General features: G+C 46.4%; 1 long non-coding RNA gene across 2 annotated transcripts in view; it reads left to right on the top strand.

Annotated features, from left to right (window-relative positions):
- The window catches only part of LOC146723128 (uncharacterized), a 60,628-nt gene that overhangs the window by 20,779 nt on the left and 23,212 nt on the right, over positions 1–16,637 (top strand). The window contains exon 3 of one of the 2 annotated variants that reach the window (XR_014924757.1): positions 2,543–2,676. The exons of the other annotated variant lie outside the window; for it this stretch is intronic. This is a non-coding gene — a long non-coding RNA (uncharacterized LOC146723128). The remainder of the gene's footprint in view (positions 1–2,542; positions 2,677–16,637) is intronic. 2 annotated transcript variants of the gene reach the window in all.

Raw genomic sequence — 16,637 nt, 5'->3', positions numbered from 1 at the left:
AGCTAACGGAAGGCGGATTCGTATACGAGAGGGTACATTTCGACAATCGTCAACCGAGGAAATCTAGTTTGCTCTTCTCTTTTTCTTCACATTTTATCGACGCTCGAAATTAAGATGAGATTAAGAAAATCTCCCTTTTTACGGCGCAAGCGAGCAAAGAATCCATAGCTTTCGAGCGAACGCAAAAGTGAATTCTTAACTCGTTATCCGCGACCCTCCCTAACTTCGGTCGTAGTCGGTTGCGAGAGTCGAGAGAAACTGGTAGCACCCGATACGGCAGCGTGCGTACGGATATACGGTGGAATAATGTGGTCGTTGGGAAAGTTGTATCGAGACCTAGTGTCACGACCGCAGCAGCAGCGACGCGGCAGCGGCGGGATGGACCTTGGGTGAGAAGGGGTGAAAGGGTGGCGGGGGCCGCGGGTCGGTAGGTAACACCGTGGCGATGCTTGCGGAGAGAGAGAGAATAGAGGGAATACGGCAGATAGAGGTAGCTTGGAGTCGAGTGCCCGGGGCTGAATCGACCGGGCTACACACACCCCAAGCCGAGGTCCCTCTCTTACCCTCTCCCTCTCTTTCTCCTTCTCTCTCTCTCTCTCTCATTTCTCGGTCCTCCTCCTCCCTCGTTTTCTCTCTTGCCGCTTTCCGTTCCGTTCGCTTTCTCGATGCTACTCCGAGTGGCGTCGGTCCTCTCGCGGCAACCACCGGCGTTGCCTACCGTCGTCGTCGTCGTAGTCGTTGTCGTTGTCGTTGTCGTTGTCGTTGTCGACGGCGGCGGCGTCGCTCGACCGCCATCCCCTCCTGCCTCTGTCAACCACCCACCTCGTATCTACCTTTCCTGCCTCGCCACCGCCATCCCTCCGTCGTCGACCATCCTCCCTCCGTCGACGTGTCCGCCTTTCGTATCGTGAGCGAGAGCCACCCAATGGAAAATGCAACTAGCGAGTCGAGGAGAGGATAGAACGTTCTCGTCGTACGTCTCCCTTCTCGCCTTCTTTCTCTATTTTCTCCCTCGGCTCTTTTATGTACCTTCTTCGCTTCACGCATAGCTGCTTCGGTTCTCTCTCATTCCCCCTCGTCTCTTTCTATCTTTGAAATTTCTCTCCTCTTTATCTTCCTTTCTTCCTCTCTCTTCGTTTATCCCGTGTGTTTTCTCCCGCAACCTACGTGTCGTGAACTTTGTGCTCCAGTTATGCCGGCCGATATGTGCCGGAATTTCGATTCGCTATCGCGCATATGTCGCTCTTTTCATCTAGTCGTCTTTCGGCTCGTCCGCTTTCTTTAATTATATTATCACACGTAACGAACGATATTTTAGATTACTATCAATATTATTAATTCGCACTAAAAATTGACCACGTGCGAAACAAAAATGATCGAGGAACGTCGTTATCTCGCGATCGAAAGATTAAAGTCCGCCGAGGGTCCGTATCTCGCCGATTAGGCGCATATCCGATCCGGGAGAATTCGCTTAGATCGCCGGATAGAAGCTCGAGAGTGCCGTTTGACACTCGACGAGAGGCGTCGAAAAGCGGGTGCTCGCGCGGTTTCTCTCGACTTCGTTTTCGCTGTTTGGGCAGAGGGAAGAGAGAGAGAGAGAGAGAGAAGAGGGGAAAAAGGATTGTGTCCGCAATCCCCCAATCGACTGCCTATTTACCCGCCAAACAGCGAGCGCGCGGCGTAAACGATAGGCCCTCTCTTTACAGATTCACCCCTTTGAGTTCTCTCACGGCCGGCGCCTCGCGCGCCTCAAATATTCCACCGGGACAAAAACGGTCTCATTCCCATCTCAATCTATATTCGCACGTCCAACACACACTCGAGATTATGAATGCGTGGGGTTAATGAAACCCCAGGAGAAGGCGTCTGCCTTTGCACCACCGAAGCGATCCGACGACCCTTCCGATCTCACTTCCAACCCACTCCTCTCTTTTCCTGTCTTCGAGTACACGTACGCTCGTTTCTTTTCTTCTCGACTTTCTCCGCGTTGCGGACTCATCCGCTCGTTCCCGGGGCGCAAACATTGTAGACTCGGGCGCGAACCCGCGCCGTGACTTTATTTTTTCAAAAGACCGCTCGGTCTTTTTATACCATTATTTACCTAGGTGAGGCTACGTGTTTCGCGCGAGAAAGCAAAGTCTCTTCGCTGCGGGCAAGATTCGGACTTGTTTTAGGATCTATAATTTGTCTCGAAGTGCAAGTAATATTTTTAAGGAAGATTATGTTCCTCCGTCGACGCGAAAAATAAAGTCGATATTGTCTTCAAGATTTTCAGGATATAACAGTTTCCTTTATAAATCATTAAAAATAAACAGTTTCTGGCAGAGTCATTATGAGCTTCGTTGAGCAAAAAGGGAAAAAAATTATTTGATTTAACAGAATTTATATACGTATGTATAATATGATGTGTAATATAGGTGTATATGCACATTTTTGTAATGTTTTAATTGAATTACAAATTATTAGCCGAGCTTGTATAAGAATATATCATAATATATATAATATCGAAAGGTTTAACACCCAGATTACAACTTTGTTACAGCGCATCCACCACGTCGAAAGGCTTCTATACAATTATATACCATTGCGTATCGACCGAGTCCTCATTTGCTTGCCTTGCACCAGTCCTCTCCAGATGCCTCCACGTACAGCACTAGAAAGATCCTCATACATTTGGTGAGTTTTTTTTATTATTTTTATCGAAATCAACTTAACCCGATCGATTAATTATTTAATCGTCTTGATAGCCAGTGGTCATCTCTTTTTTCTTCAACTCAAAAAAAAAAAAAAAAAAAAGAATTAAATTGTCTATCAAAACGCGCTTTACATTTTTCAAATGCCGATAGCATATATTTATTGCGACAATTGAGAAATTTGTGGCAATTTAAAACGAAAAAAAGATGCGCGATGTATCGCAGGGTATTCGATGTATTTGCCGCGAATTCTGAGCCCCGTAAATGGAAATCGGGCGGTGGACCGGGTTGAGTTGAAAACGATCATGTCCCATAATTCGCCTTTCCTGCCGTAAATTATTTCGCAAAAAGAGGCGAGGCGAGGGAACGCGGGAGGACGCACGAAGGTACTCGCGGTTGCGGTAACACCGTTATTATATACGTACGAAATGGACGTCGGCGGCGCGGGGGGAATAAAATGGATGGAAAGTGAAGTAAGGTCATAAAGGTTTTTATTCCGGGGTGTTATCCTCGAAGTAATGCCTAGTAGTAAACCACGGGAGCCCCGGGGATACCCTATCGATACCGGGCGAGAACCTTCTTCCGCGCTCTGTGTACTTCTTATGGCCCCGTGAAACACGATGGACCTTGCATTACCGTGACTTACACGCGGTTACGCCGCGAGTTCTTCTCTTCACGCCTCCTTCTTAGCGAGAGAGATATTTCTCTGTCGTCCACCGGTATGGTATTTATTTTATTACCGCGCGCTATTATTGCGTGCATGGCGAATGCGCAGCAGAGTTCCGAGACAAGGGAACCACACGATGAATGAAAAAGCTGTCCAGACCGGATATATTTAACGCTAAATGAATCTTGAATATTTCATTCTCCTTTTGCATTATTATAAAAACTTTATTCTTTTTTATCAAAGAAATTGAAAAACAAAAGATTAATATTCTGGCGTAATTGTTGTACGCGAACGTTGATAACCTCTAAAGACTCGCGCGTTAATTTACAAAGTCAGCTCTTGATCAATTCAGTCGGAATAACAAGATTTACTTTTTCGTCTCTTATTTTCAACGCTCACGATTATATTCGCCGAGTGGGATCGGCTCTTACATCGAATTCGATACCTTCGCGAAGCTTTCTCTCTCTCCCCTCAAAATACAAAAATAATGAGGGCCGAGTGTTTTGGTTCGATTAGACGACATCGATTTTTATCGCAGCTCCGGCGCCCTCGGCTTCCTTTCTTTCGACGGGGTTTCTCTCGCGGCTATGCAAATACCCGCGTGGGGATGGAAAAAATTACGCCAAAGTGCTAAACGATCGGCGAGGAGGGCGAGCGCGCGGTGTGCGTGTTGTATACGCGTGTCACGCGTGAATGTAAGCGTGTGAGTGAACGGCACGGGGCCACCTTATGTCGAGTGGGTGACTTCGAATGGCAGAGGGTGCGGGATTTTCAGGTCGGTATGCAAATAAGCCACTCCCGGATGTCTCGGGGGTTCGATTCGGTTTAAAGTTATTGCTCGTGTCGGTCGGAATCATCGTTATTGGCGAATCGTTGCCAACGGCACGTCATCTCCCACCGTCCAAAGCCGTCATCATCAGCACGCCACGACGGAGATTTTTAAAAGAAAGAAAATAATCGAAATGTATTTTCGTGAGCAAAGTTAACGGGGGGTTATTCGCCGATTTATCCCATCTCGTGCTTCGCTCCGGCACGAAGCTCGCGCGCGTGCGATATAAGGGAGCAAGACGATCGGAACTAATTACAAGATAAATGGATACCGTGTCGAGTGGAGAGTCTACGTAGAGATAAGAGAGGATGGAGAAAAAGTGGGGAAAGAGATGGAGGGAACTCTTTGAATGGTGATCAATGGCCGGCCAGATGGAAAGGATGCTATCGTCATTTAAGGTTTTTAATCGTCCCGATGTGTCGGTTACTTTATTATAATCGCTCATTAAAATTATCTTGAGAAATTCAACTATCGTATATAATTTCATTATTCGATATCGCTCGTTTATAAAATACATATATTACGAGATAATTGATGATATCAGATTGGTATATATTGTACCGATGTAATTTACTCTATCGCGATCTAAATTCTATTCTGGCCGTCTTAGCACACGAAGTAGCGCTAAAATTATTTTTCTTTTCGTATAGAAACGGATGAAATTAAAAGAAAGGACCGTCTTGATTAGCGCGTCTCGTAGACAGTTAATTCTTTACAGCAGCACCCTCCGCGGTCTGCAAATGAATATTGATCACCGCGGACGAGAAGGTCCGCCAAGAATCGTATCTCAAAACCGCAAGCGAGTGCCTCTAAATGGGAAATCAAACGGAGCGATCTCCGTCTTTCGGAGTTGACGTCGTCGCTGCGCCGGTAATGAATAAAAATTATAATTACGTTTCTCATCGTCGTCATCAGGGGTGGGGGAGGGAGAGCGAGGAGCGGGTGAGGAAAAGAAAAAAGTAGTTAATCAATCACGAATGGAGGGACCCCGAGACGGAGTTTCGTCTTTGCGGGGTAGTCATCGGTCGCCCCTTTCCGATGCCAGCCCTTCTTGCGACTCTGCTCGACGAGTGCCATTCGCAGGCCACGAGATCCGCAGGCCAATCTGCGGGAATAATTATACATTCTCGTTTATGCGATTTAATTCGTTTTCCGGTTCATAAGCCCGACTCTCGTCTCACGATTCGTAAGATTTATTTAAATTGTTACCAAAATTCTATTTATGAAAATGCGATACACAAGAAAATACTTTTTTTTTATAACTGTTAAAAATTGTATTTCATCTCGAGCGTGGAAAAGATGGAAAAATTTAATTTAGAAAAAAAAAAAAAAAGCGTGAGAATGAAGTCGATTTATACCGCGGGGACGTCGAATCTGCATATACCTATTAATAAGTACGGTTAAGGCTGCGCGAGAATACAGAGACGGGGGAGGATGCACGAGAGATGCTCTCATCGATGCGAGCTGGCACGGGATAAGGAGGCGAGCGAAACGAAGAATATGCAAACAACCGCGTTACACGCATCGCTCACCGCGCATCAAACGTTTATCGCGTGAAGCCATAAGAGAGCAGTTGGCACGGATGATTCATGGTGGCTGAAGAGCGTCAGCGACGTGTAGAGCGACAGAGAGAAAGAGAAGGGGGACACGAGGTTGCATAGGAGAGGACTATCGACTGTATATACCTACATCATGCAAATGGTTCCAATCATAAGCGAAGTCTATAATCGATCTATAAATCTGCTTACTGGGAGGAAAGGATCCGGGGAGCTGCGCATCACGGCTCGCGGGGGTAGCTAGCTCTTTCACCAACACCATCTCAGCGCTTTCGTACGCACTCGCTGACAACGGGATACACACCACCGTAGACAAATGTATCTTGTTAGCATGTCATTTGTATGCATGGAGTTTTGTACATTCATTCGCTCCCGATTTTCTTCCTCTCGCTCTCTTTCGCCGGAACTCACTTAGGTATGCCTTACATACGAGCGTTTAGCGATTGATTGCTCCGGAAAATCAAATCGCACTTTTATACGCTCGAACGACGACGAGTCGTTTGCCAATTACGCTTTGCGATATTTAATTGTCTGTTTTTGAAGAATAATACGATTAAATTAATTGTATATATTTATATAATAAATAAACGTGCGTAAACTTTATCATGTTTTTTATGGGGGATTTATAAAAATCAATTTATAAAATTAATTATTTACGGTGGTTGAAATTGATTTGGAACATGTATTTATCCGATTCGTTAAACAAATAGCCGAATGATGATTCGAATCAGGAAAATGTTTACTGGGTGCGGCGTCGAGAAAAAGACATCTTAAAGATACCTCTGATAATTATAGAAACTTGCGGGGCTGTTCTGGTTTCTTGAATATCAAAGCACTCGACGAAATAATCAGCGAACCAGAGCTGAACGGACGAAGGGTTTGTGCTGGCCTCGAACAGAAGGGAGGAGGGAGAGCCCGGCGATATTCTTTGCGTCATTATCGCGATTTAATTATGTCAAGTTCCTTTGAGTCTCTTAATTTGGGTTGCTTTGCTTTTTCGATCTCTCTCTCTCTCTCTCTCTTTCACTCTCCTTCTCTCCCTCCGATTGTGAACGTAAATATTTTCGAGATGAATTACCTCGCTAATCAAGGATTTCTTTTAATCAGACATCTCGCGGACGTGCAATTTATGTATTCGTTAATCGAATCGTCCGCGTAATGTAGCGTATTACACTGATAGAATATCGAGCGAGATAGTACATACTTGAGAAATAATATTAAACACATTTTTGTAATAAAATTACTTAAATTAGTTTTCTTCGCGAGAACTTTTATATTGGACAGTTGATTTCGCGAAAGAGAGTAGGAATCGCGCAAGTCGGACGAAAAGCTGGCAAATGCGAAAACTCGCTCCTTACCGTGGCCACCTCGCTCGGAAGAGAGAAATTAATTTTAACTTTAAATTAAGACTCGTTCGATACCTGGCTGCCCCTTTGTTGGGCGCGACCGACCGACGTGAGGGCTGAATCATCCGCGCGAGGGAACTTGCGGGGGACAGAAGTCGGGAGAGGATGCCGAAGAAGAAGAAGAAGAAGAAGAAGAGGAGGGACGCGATCCAAGTTTTCCCGTGCTTTTGTCTAGCGTTAGCGAGAACGTTAATAATAAAATAACGATCTCTCCCGCGCAGTAAAGAGTTGTCGCGCGCTTCCTCTTCCGCGACGATATATTCATCATCGATTTCTTCGGTCGGAATTACGACGAGTCGTCTCGTCTCTCGCTCTCCAAACTTTCTACCCTCCCGCGACGGAATCGATATCTCGACGAATTACGAGCCCGAACTACTTTACACGCGTACATATTAATCCATTAGATTCTATTACATCACATATGGAGGACAATTTAATTTTTCGAAGACGGAAACGCGATATCTTTCATAACCATTATCGGAAACGTCGCGGGAAAATAGACGAAAACATTTGATAGATGATATAAGAAAAATAGAAGAGAAGGAGAAGGGTATGGCAAAATGGGGATGCTCTGGGAGGGGGATGGAACCGATGCCGAGGGTGGAACGTGGAGGAGGCCATCGGTCAATTAATCAAGATAATGAGTGCCACCGAGTCAAGCCGCGTGAAGCACTAGTACGTAAGGAGCAGAGACGATCGACAAGTGGATGGCGGAAATGGAGGGGGAGAAGGATAGGAGGAAAAGGACGACACGAAAAGACGGAGAAGAAAGAAGAGGAAGAACCACTGGCCTGGACGAGACATTCGACACCTCCGAACACCAACAATACTGAAGATACACAACTTGGTGGTAAACTTGGCTGGCTCGGCGAGGCCTCCGGATAAGCTGTCCAAGGGTTGGAAGGAGTAAGTTGAGGAAGGGAGGGAGGGGCGCATGATTAATTAATTAGCCCGGACCAGTTAGGACGGCGGTAGTAGCTCCACGCATAGCTTCATATATACGTGTGTGTATATACGTATCCGCTTTGCTTAACCACGTTATTGCCACAGCCGGATCGATGATCGCGCCTTCCTTCCTTTCTATCGACTTGGCGACGACGATATATCTAGTGATTCAGAGACCGCTTAGCGGCTGAGGATTGCGCGCGCTAATTCACGCGCTCGAACCGTTCCGAAAATCAGAGCGGTGTAAGCCGGCGGCGGATCTTTTTACTATAGTAATTTTATTTCGAAAAATATAAAGATTAATAATATAAAGAGACAGAAATAATTTTTATTTTACACGCGGAAAAACGCATTGCGAGTAAATTTACGCATTCCCATCCTTTGCACCGTATCGCATTATTTTGTTGGTGGATTGTGGGTCCGGGTCACCGTCAAGTAGTCGCATGAAATATAGATCGGACAAACATGGCGACGGCCGGCCGTTATCGCAGGTATACAAGTGCGCAGGACGAGATGGCCAGGCGCACAATCCTATCTCGGCGATCCTATCGTTTGGCAAATATAACCCTGAATGACCAACCCTTTGGATATTAACTTTCCCAATGTCGGACTAAACGCGTATCTGCCTCAACTCGATGCCGCAAGATCCTGGATGTTTACTCTAGATACCGGCGAAAGAGTACTCTCTCATCAAGAATATTCGCAGAGTGTACTTCATTTCTCGAAAAGTCGAGACGAAGGGTTCATTCGTCGGATGATGAAGTAAAACTTGCAGCAGATATCGCGAATAAATGTTAAACTAAAAGAATAGAGAATATTGTTTAGTTATCCTTAAATGTGAAAGATAATCTACATATATTTGAATTATCAAGATATACACGTTTGTCGAAACGTTTCGGATCGGCGATTCGCGAACTAGTATCCGGTAACCAGAGCTTCTCTCTTAGACTCGTAGCTCTTCAAAACCACTGGTGTTCGCGACGAAGGGGTTGCCGCTGTTGGGTGGCTGCCTGGATGTTGCCTAGAACTTGCGATAGTCCAAACATAAGGCACAAACACCGGTAGAGTAGTTCGCGAACGAGAGGACGGAGCAGGGCAAGAGGTCGGACCGGAAGTTCTTACCCGAGAGAGAGAGAGAGAGGTCGGGTAACGTTGGGTTACCCTGTCGGAGGCTACCGCCGGGTACAGCCGCCCCACGCGTCACGCATTAACATAATGCTAATTATCTTGCCAGCTCATTAGCGCCGGCAAACTGTCCGAGGAAACTCGGGCCCCCTGAGATAAGAAGGGGGCGGTCGGTGGAGAATAGGGGATGGCGGATTGTCGTGCCAGGGGCTAGTCTCGGCGCCTTGCACGTGCACCTCATCCGTTCGACCGTGTGTACGCGTTTCCTTGTCTAAAGCTACCAAGATTAAGGTCCCTCGTCTCCTTCTTGGATGCCTTGACGTGGATTCGCGTCGAGTTCGCGAAACTTCTCGGAAAGTGTTTGGGGCGCATCCTGACAACTTCCTCCCGCGTCGTGACTGCATTCGACGATCGCATTTATCAAGCGCGCCGTCGAATCGTCCTTTTATTTTGCTCGCCGCCAGGTGTTTAAAGATAGTTAGCCTCCGGAGAGATAAATACTTTTTCTTCCCAACAGTGAAAACTCTCTATACATCACGCATTAATTATTATTTGTTCCTTTTGTCTCTCCTTTTGATTCATTTATTTCCTCAACAATTTTGTCGGATCCAAGTCGCGTGTGATTCGACGCGTTTCGACGCGCGTTGTCTCGCTCGAGACGACGACGACGAGGCTCTTCTCGTCGTCGGCAATACGATTAGATTTCCGAGGCAAGTCGAAGAATGGCGTCTTTCGAAGAGAGAGAGAGAGAGAGAAAGAGAGCTTTAGCCCTCCGGTGTAATAACCGTAAAGTAGTAACGCGTCCGTTCCTCCCCCGCCGTCGCCACTCCACTACCCTCGTCTCGTTCATTCTCCTCTCTCTTTTCGTCTCCCTCGCAGCGCATATGCGCGCTCGGGGGAAAGGGCGACCCCCGTGGAAAAATCATGGCTTTACGCGTCAAATCGCGTATGCATATAAAGCGGTATTATTTCGCGCGTTGACGCACCGCCGAGTGTACCTAACCGATATACCTATACGCCCTCGGTGTATATTATGCGGCGTACTATATTTACTCGCAGCCGACGGGATTGCCGTGGAAAACAAGCTCGCGATTTTCCACCGAAGACACAGACATCTCGATTATTCGTTTGTTTCTACGCAGTTGCATTAATCATTCGTTTCAAAGTGTCGCACTTATCGTTGATCCCGATTACTTCTCGTTGTAATCGCGATATAGCGCGGATACTCGACGCGATAATATACAACGATATCGTTTGGATGGGAAGAATTGTGCTGTCGTTATTATCGACGTCATTCGTTCCACTTTCTTCGCCCCCTTTCCTTTTCCACAACCACGCCTTTTTCTCTCCCGCGTGTAGCGCAGATGCATCGCGGAAAGAGCTTCTATCTCAAAGCCCAACGTCGGCCATCTTGCCTGCACTTGAATTGTTTCGGCCTTAATAGGAGTTGTGCAAGCATCTGTCGTCTCCTCTTCCTTTTCTTCTTCTCCACTTTGTTCCCTCGTCTCCGCGACTTTGCGCGTAAAATAACGAGTAACGAAACATCGTGAAAATACGCAATTTTTAATCCGCGCGCATCCTAACGTTTATATCGCAGCGAAGGACATATGCATTTTTTTCAACATATACTTATTATTATTCTAAATTAATTATTAATTTACAAGTAGGTATACATTCACTTCAGCTGCGTTTCATTTCTCTCATGCAAGTAAATTAGTTTAATTATTTCTCATGCGAGTATATATGTAGATTGATTCCATGTCTGATCTCGAAATACGATAAGATGCATCTCTCTCTCTCTCTCTCTCTCTCCGGACGGCGGGTGCGGCGAGTTGCGGCGTAGCCGATTAAAAACAAAGCCGATAGTTAAACTGTCATCGTGTTCGCCGGACGTGAAGCTGCGTGAATGTAACGAAAGCGAACTCGTGGCGCGGGTTGATTTATTCGTAGTTCGGAGTAACTCGTTACGAGTTCACTTTCCCTGGTCCTGGTAGTAGTACCGCCGAACGACCGAGCAACCAAGGACTCTCCTGCTCGCCGCTCGTTGCTCGTAGACGAGTGGTGCAGTCAGCCGAGCGACATCAAAGAGGGCGCGGAGCTTCCGTATAATTAGTGTCAGTCATATTTGCATATTGATTGAAGCGAACGTATCGTCACGGCGTTCTCGACTCACTGGCCTCTTTTCCCATGACGCCTGCGCTCGTTGTTCACCCTTAACTTCATCTTTCCTACCGCTAAACAGACCGTCTTCGAATCATCTTGTCGTCCGAGACACTGTTATACTCTTTAATCGTGTCTATAGAGATCTGACAGGAATTGTTTTAGAAATTAAATTTAAAGGGAGAACTAATTCTTATTTTATCAGCAGAACGCTCGATCGAATTTAATTTCTCTCTGAATTTTATTTAATCTGCTGTTGTGCAACTCGCTTGATTATCATAGCTATTCCATCTAGATTATTACCGACTATTTGCAATTCAGAGAGAGAGAGAGAGAGACTATAAATTGCGTCATCGTTGCTTTATCGTTTTACTTTACTTTAACGGAATGCGAGATGCCGCGAGCCAGAGCATTACGAAATGGCATCACAGCGACAGTATATTGCAATCTTGTTGTCACGAGTTACGTGATTTATGAAAATAACGGGAAGCTCAATGGAACTTGTACGACTTACGATCCTAGCCGCCAGCTAGGCTTGTCGCATTTTTTTTTCTCGCGAACGCGAATGCGATAAATTACGATTTGTTGCAATCAACTCGTTCTTACGAAGCATCGCGCGAAGCTATCTTATCACGGTAGTTTGTCGTTTGTTACGCTCGTCGCAGCACAATTTACGCCGTTTAACGTTTCGAAGGTATACGAGAAAATACCGTCGTCAACTTGCATATATGCATATTTCATTCTCGCATTAACTTTAGACCAAAGATTTCAATCTTAAAAAAAAACCTACAAATATTCTAGATTCTATCAGTGAAAAAAAAGAACCAAAATTCATCTTAATTAAATCTATTCTGATTTAAAATTCAACTAAATTAAAAATTAAAAATTAATCGAATTCGGCTTTCGATCGGTCTTAAGGCTGACCGATGAAAATTACATCGGCGCGGATTTTTCCACTGCTGCGGTTATTATTCGGTTATCCGCTTCCCCGACCGAAAGTTGCTCGTCGCGCGCATCAGAGGATGACGGGAGCATCTTGCCGCGAGAAGTGGGTCGGAAAAAGCGTTCCACGGCGCGATTCGCGCTCCTGCGCCGGACGGCTCTCGTTGCCGGGGTTGAGAAAGGGCGCGCACCCTTCCATTGCCTCGTGCCGGCGGCTAACATATGAGGCCTTGGTGACTCTACGGTTTTGCGCCGTCGATTCAAATTCAACCCGGCACGGACGAAATCGGCGCGGATTTAAAAAAAAGAGAGAGAGAGAGAGAAAGAGAGGGAGGTGGAGGGCAGCAGAGAATGGCAGAGCAGAACGGGAAAACGGGGATAACAATAGATTGCAAGTCACTGGATAAACGACCGGGAATCGTTAAAACGCGAAGCTCTATTTTGATTTTATACGTCGCGTCGCAAGGATGGGCGGGCGAGCGGAGTGATAAAGGACAAAAGTCGACGAGGGTCGCAATTTTTAATTCGGGCGATGACTGTCGACATTTGTCCGGACACAGCGAGGCTTTTTTTTACATGTATCATTGAAATGCTCCGAAAATCCCTTTATTGAATTTTATGGAAATTTCGTGAAGAGAAGGAATCTCGAAGTCACCCCTAAAGAGTACGATAAATATAAATGTGACTCGAAAGAATGAAAAAGGTTTGTTAAAAAATGAACTCTAATTGACAGAACTGTCATAATACTTTACCAAGGCGTACGATATAATTTTAATATTTTTGACATGATTCATATGTCATAATTTTGAGTTATGACATTCCCTCTCCTCGTTCACATATTTTTACGAGACGCTGCACATGAGTATTTCGCTTCGGTGAGTTCGATATACGAGAACGCCCGCGTCTTGACTAAGAGATCCCGCGGGATGTGCGCGAGTTCGATGCCCGTGAAGGATAGCCGTGGGTCAGGGGCTATCGCGGAGTTCCCTCATCCTCTCGTCCTGGTTTTCTCTTCCCTCAAGGATAGATCGAGCCCTCGAGACCCCCTCGTCAGTCATGGCAAAGAGCCTCCGGGCGCATCTCTCCACGGGGGCAAGACAAGTCTATATTTTTATTGATTTCGATTACGAGCCAATTTCTTTGGGAAACGCAAAGTCGAAGGGATTCGTTCTCCCGAGGATAATAATCAATCGATTTGACCGTGAAAATATCTAGAAGCGCACGCATATATGTATATACGAATCGCGCAATTTACATCGCGTTAGATGTAAAACGAGTGCTACATTTGGTTGCCGAATTTGGTCCTCGCGATCCTCTGTATTGCAAATCACCTTGTTCCGATCGGGTTCACTCTTCGTCCACGGCGCAATTTGGCGGCAGAGATTGGTCCCCGCTATCGTTATCGCAAATTTTTCGATCGTGTTTCCGTATGCATATATATATATATATATATATATATATATATATTTCGCGGGCGGCGGTATGCACGGCAGTATATGCGGTATTTACAGGACGGTGGGCGCACCACCGGCCCGATTCAAAATAAGCAATTGACCCACGATACTCTCTCGCTCTCTCGTACACACAACCTCCCTACCTCCTTTCTATCTCCCTCCGACTGGCCCCGCGCGCCCACACCCCTTCAGATCCCACCCTCTCGCGCCTCCTCCGTCTCTCACTCTCGTGGTAACAAAACCCGTTCGTTCGGTGCGCCAATATGCGGCTAATTTGCACAACAAATAAAGCTTATTCTCCGGATTTGCATGTGTTTGAACTGCAGTGTAATTGGGTGGTACGCTCGGCTCGGCGTTGTCCACTCTCTCCCCCTCTCTGTCCCTCTTTGCTCTTTTCTCTTTCTCTCTCCTTCCATCCCTCGCCAGTCCTCTCTCCTGTATCTCTCTCCCCCTGGCGCCGTGTACAACCAGCGACGCGCCGATCGACGGATTTCGCAATATCGGCACCGAACTAGCGTTAAGTCGTTACTCGTGCCGTTGCGGAAAGTCTCTGATACTCGCTGATCGCCGAGATCAAATTTCAGTTCGCGCCAAAATCTTTCCTCCGTAATCCCTTTGCCAACTAATCGGCTGATCCGATTCGTCTTTCCTTGAGAAATATATAGCGATGATTAAGTAATTAGCAGGAGTACGTGATCAGTTTTTAACATAATGATAAAATGTACAAATTAATTTTTTTTTTTTAATTGCAAAATAAATATGCGATGTCACGCGATTTATACAAATCCTTTTATCGATAATTTCCATATCGAGCTTGCGCGAAGAAGGTGCTTAAAGTATCGGAAGTAGTTTTCTCCCTTAGAGAGGATGATTATTTCTGGACGAACCATGAGGTAGGTGCGTGCCGATCGTCGACTTTGTCGAGTCGCCGCTATATTCGTGACCGAGACCGATATTCGTGCGTAAAGAGAGAAAATGGCGATAGGGAACGAATCTCCCTCCTCTTCCCCCTTTCAAAATGGCGAGTCCAGCACGCGCCGAGATCGATTGTCGGATATGAGAGTTTCGTGGCAGCTGCGGCGCACCACGACAGACTTCCGACAGAACGAACGATCGACGACCTCGCTTTCAAAATGGCGTGAATTCGGCTAGGCGGCTGATCTGCATCGACGTCTTGCGGGTTCGAGGTACGACGCTTTTTCCTTCATTTAAATTTTATATCATCCCGAAGATGTAGATATAATTATATAGAGACGACGGGTTAAAGAAAAAAAAAAACCCCTTTTGTCTTGAAAGACGCGTTATTCATCAATTTAATCTCGTTACATCAATCCCGCCCCATATATATCAGTTCCGCGTAGACAATTTGATAACTTGTTCTAAAAGTTGTATAAGAAGATAATTTTTACGTACTCTGTAATTACTATAAACAACAGAATTATCCATTATCTCATCCGTCTAATCGTCCGAGATGCGTGTTCGATTGAAAATCTCGATTTTTCATACGATCTTATCGACTCTTTCGAACACGACGACGGGGGTGAGCGAACAAGGCAGAGTGGCGGGTAGTCAGCTCCAGACAGGAGCATCGTGCCGGCGCGCGGGCCAGTGTGTCGGTATAAAGTGATAGTGTGCAATGAACTTGTAAACCAGTGACTGAGCATACAATGGCCGACGACGAACAGGGCTTTCGGCCGGTTGGTGACGTCATCACTTTGTGCCCCATGTCCGAATTGCATCGCATCGGTAGGACCCTTACCCACCCCCTCCGTTTGTTTGCCCTCTCTTTGATGTGCCAAGCCTAGACCCGGCGGACTTCACAGAGAGAGAGAGAGAGAGTGTGTGTGTGAGAGCGAGAGAGGGACAGAAAGAGAAAGAGAGAAAGATAGAGAGACGACGGCCCGTAAACTCCGAGCGGGAGAGCCCGGGTTAGGACGAAGCGATATGCCGAAAACACGAGTTTTCGGGAATATCGTGCACACCGGACGGAATTACTTTCGAGCCAATGGCACATCGATACTCCGACAGCCCGGCATCGCGACGAGTTTGCCCCGTTCCCTTTTGCGAATTTACTCTTGTCGTCGCTGACGCGTTAATCGCGATCTCATGACGCGCGCTAATCGACGACGGAAATATTCGTCGCCGTCGTCGTCGTCGTCGTCCTTGTCCTCATCATCATCGTCAACAGCGGCGACGGCGACGCGATCGATCATTCTCGTTTCATACCTCTCGATATGCTATGTATGCGCGCGCTTATGGTCATTGTCATCGTTGTCACATTGTTGATGCACGCCGCGGATCGTTAATCGACGGCGAATGCTGCGAGCCGAAGGTGGATCGAATTTTGCGTTACATTATCAAATACGCGCACGTACCTGTCTTTTCATTTCGAAACAATGCACCGATTTTTCGATCTTCCTGATTTTTATCCACTGAAATTCTCGAGTTCTTTGTTGGTCCAGATCTCGCCCCCGATGGAAAGGGCTGAGTTATCGAATGCGAAAACAAAGAGGCGATGTAAGATCTAAGGGGGACGATGGCCCCCGTAACCCTACCCGTCCTCGAGACTCTCTTCGCGTACGGAACAATTACATTTTAATTAATATTTCCTAAAGAGAGAGCCCGAAGAGGCTCCCCCGTCGAATTTATGATCGTTTTATCCATTATTAGGGGCGGAGGCGGGCGAATCTTGCGAAAAGCCATAACTTCGTCTTTACGGCTCCCGTTCTCTCTATCATTTTCCTCGTCGTTCTCTTTCTCCCTCCGCGAGTTATGTACCGCGTTTCTCCCGCGTTTTCATTCCGCCGAATCTATCGTTCGCTTCTTCGCCCTATCTCGCTTTCGGTCCCTCGATCGCGTA

Source organism: Nylanderia fulva, unplaced genomic scaffold (assembly GCF_048542155.1).
Source record: "Nylanderia fulva isolate GAGA-0341 unplaced genomic scaffold, ASM4854215v1 Scaffold23, whole genome shotgun sequence".
Classification (NCBI taxonomy): domain Eukaryota; kingdom Metazoa; phylum Arthropoda; class Insecta; order Hymenoptera; family Formicidae; genus Nylanderia; species Nylanderia fulva.
The sequence above is the reverse complement of the archived record's forward strand: the minus strand, read 5'-3'. Positions and strand labels throughout refer to the sequence as shown.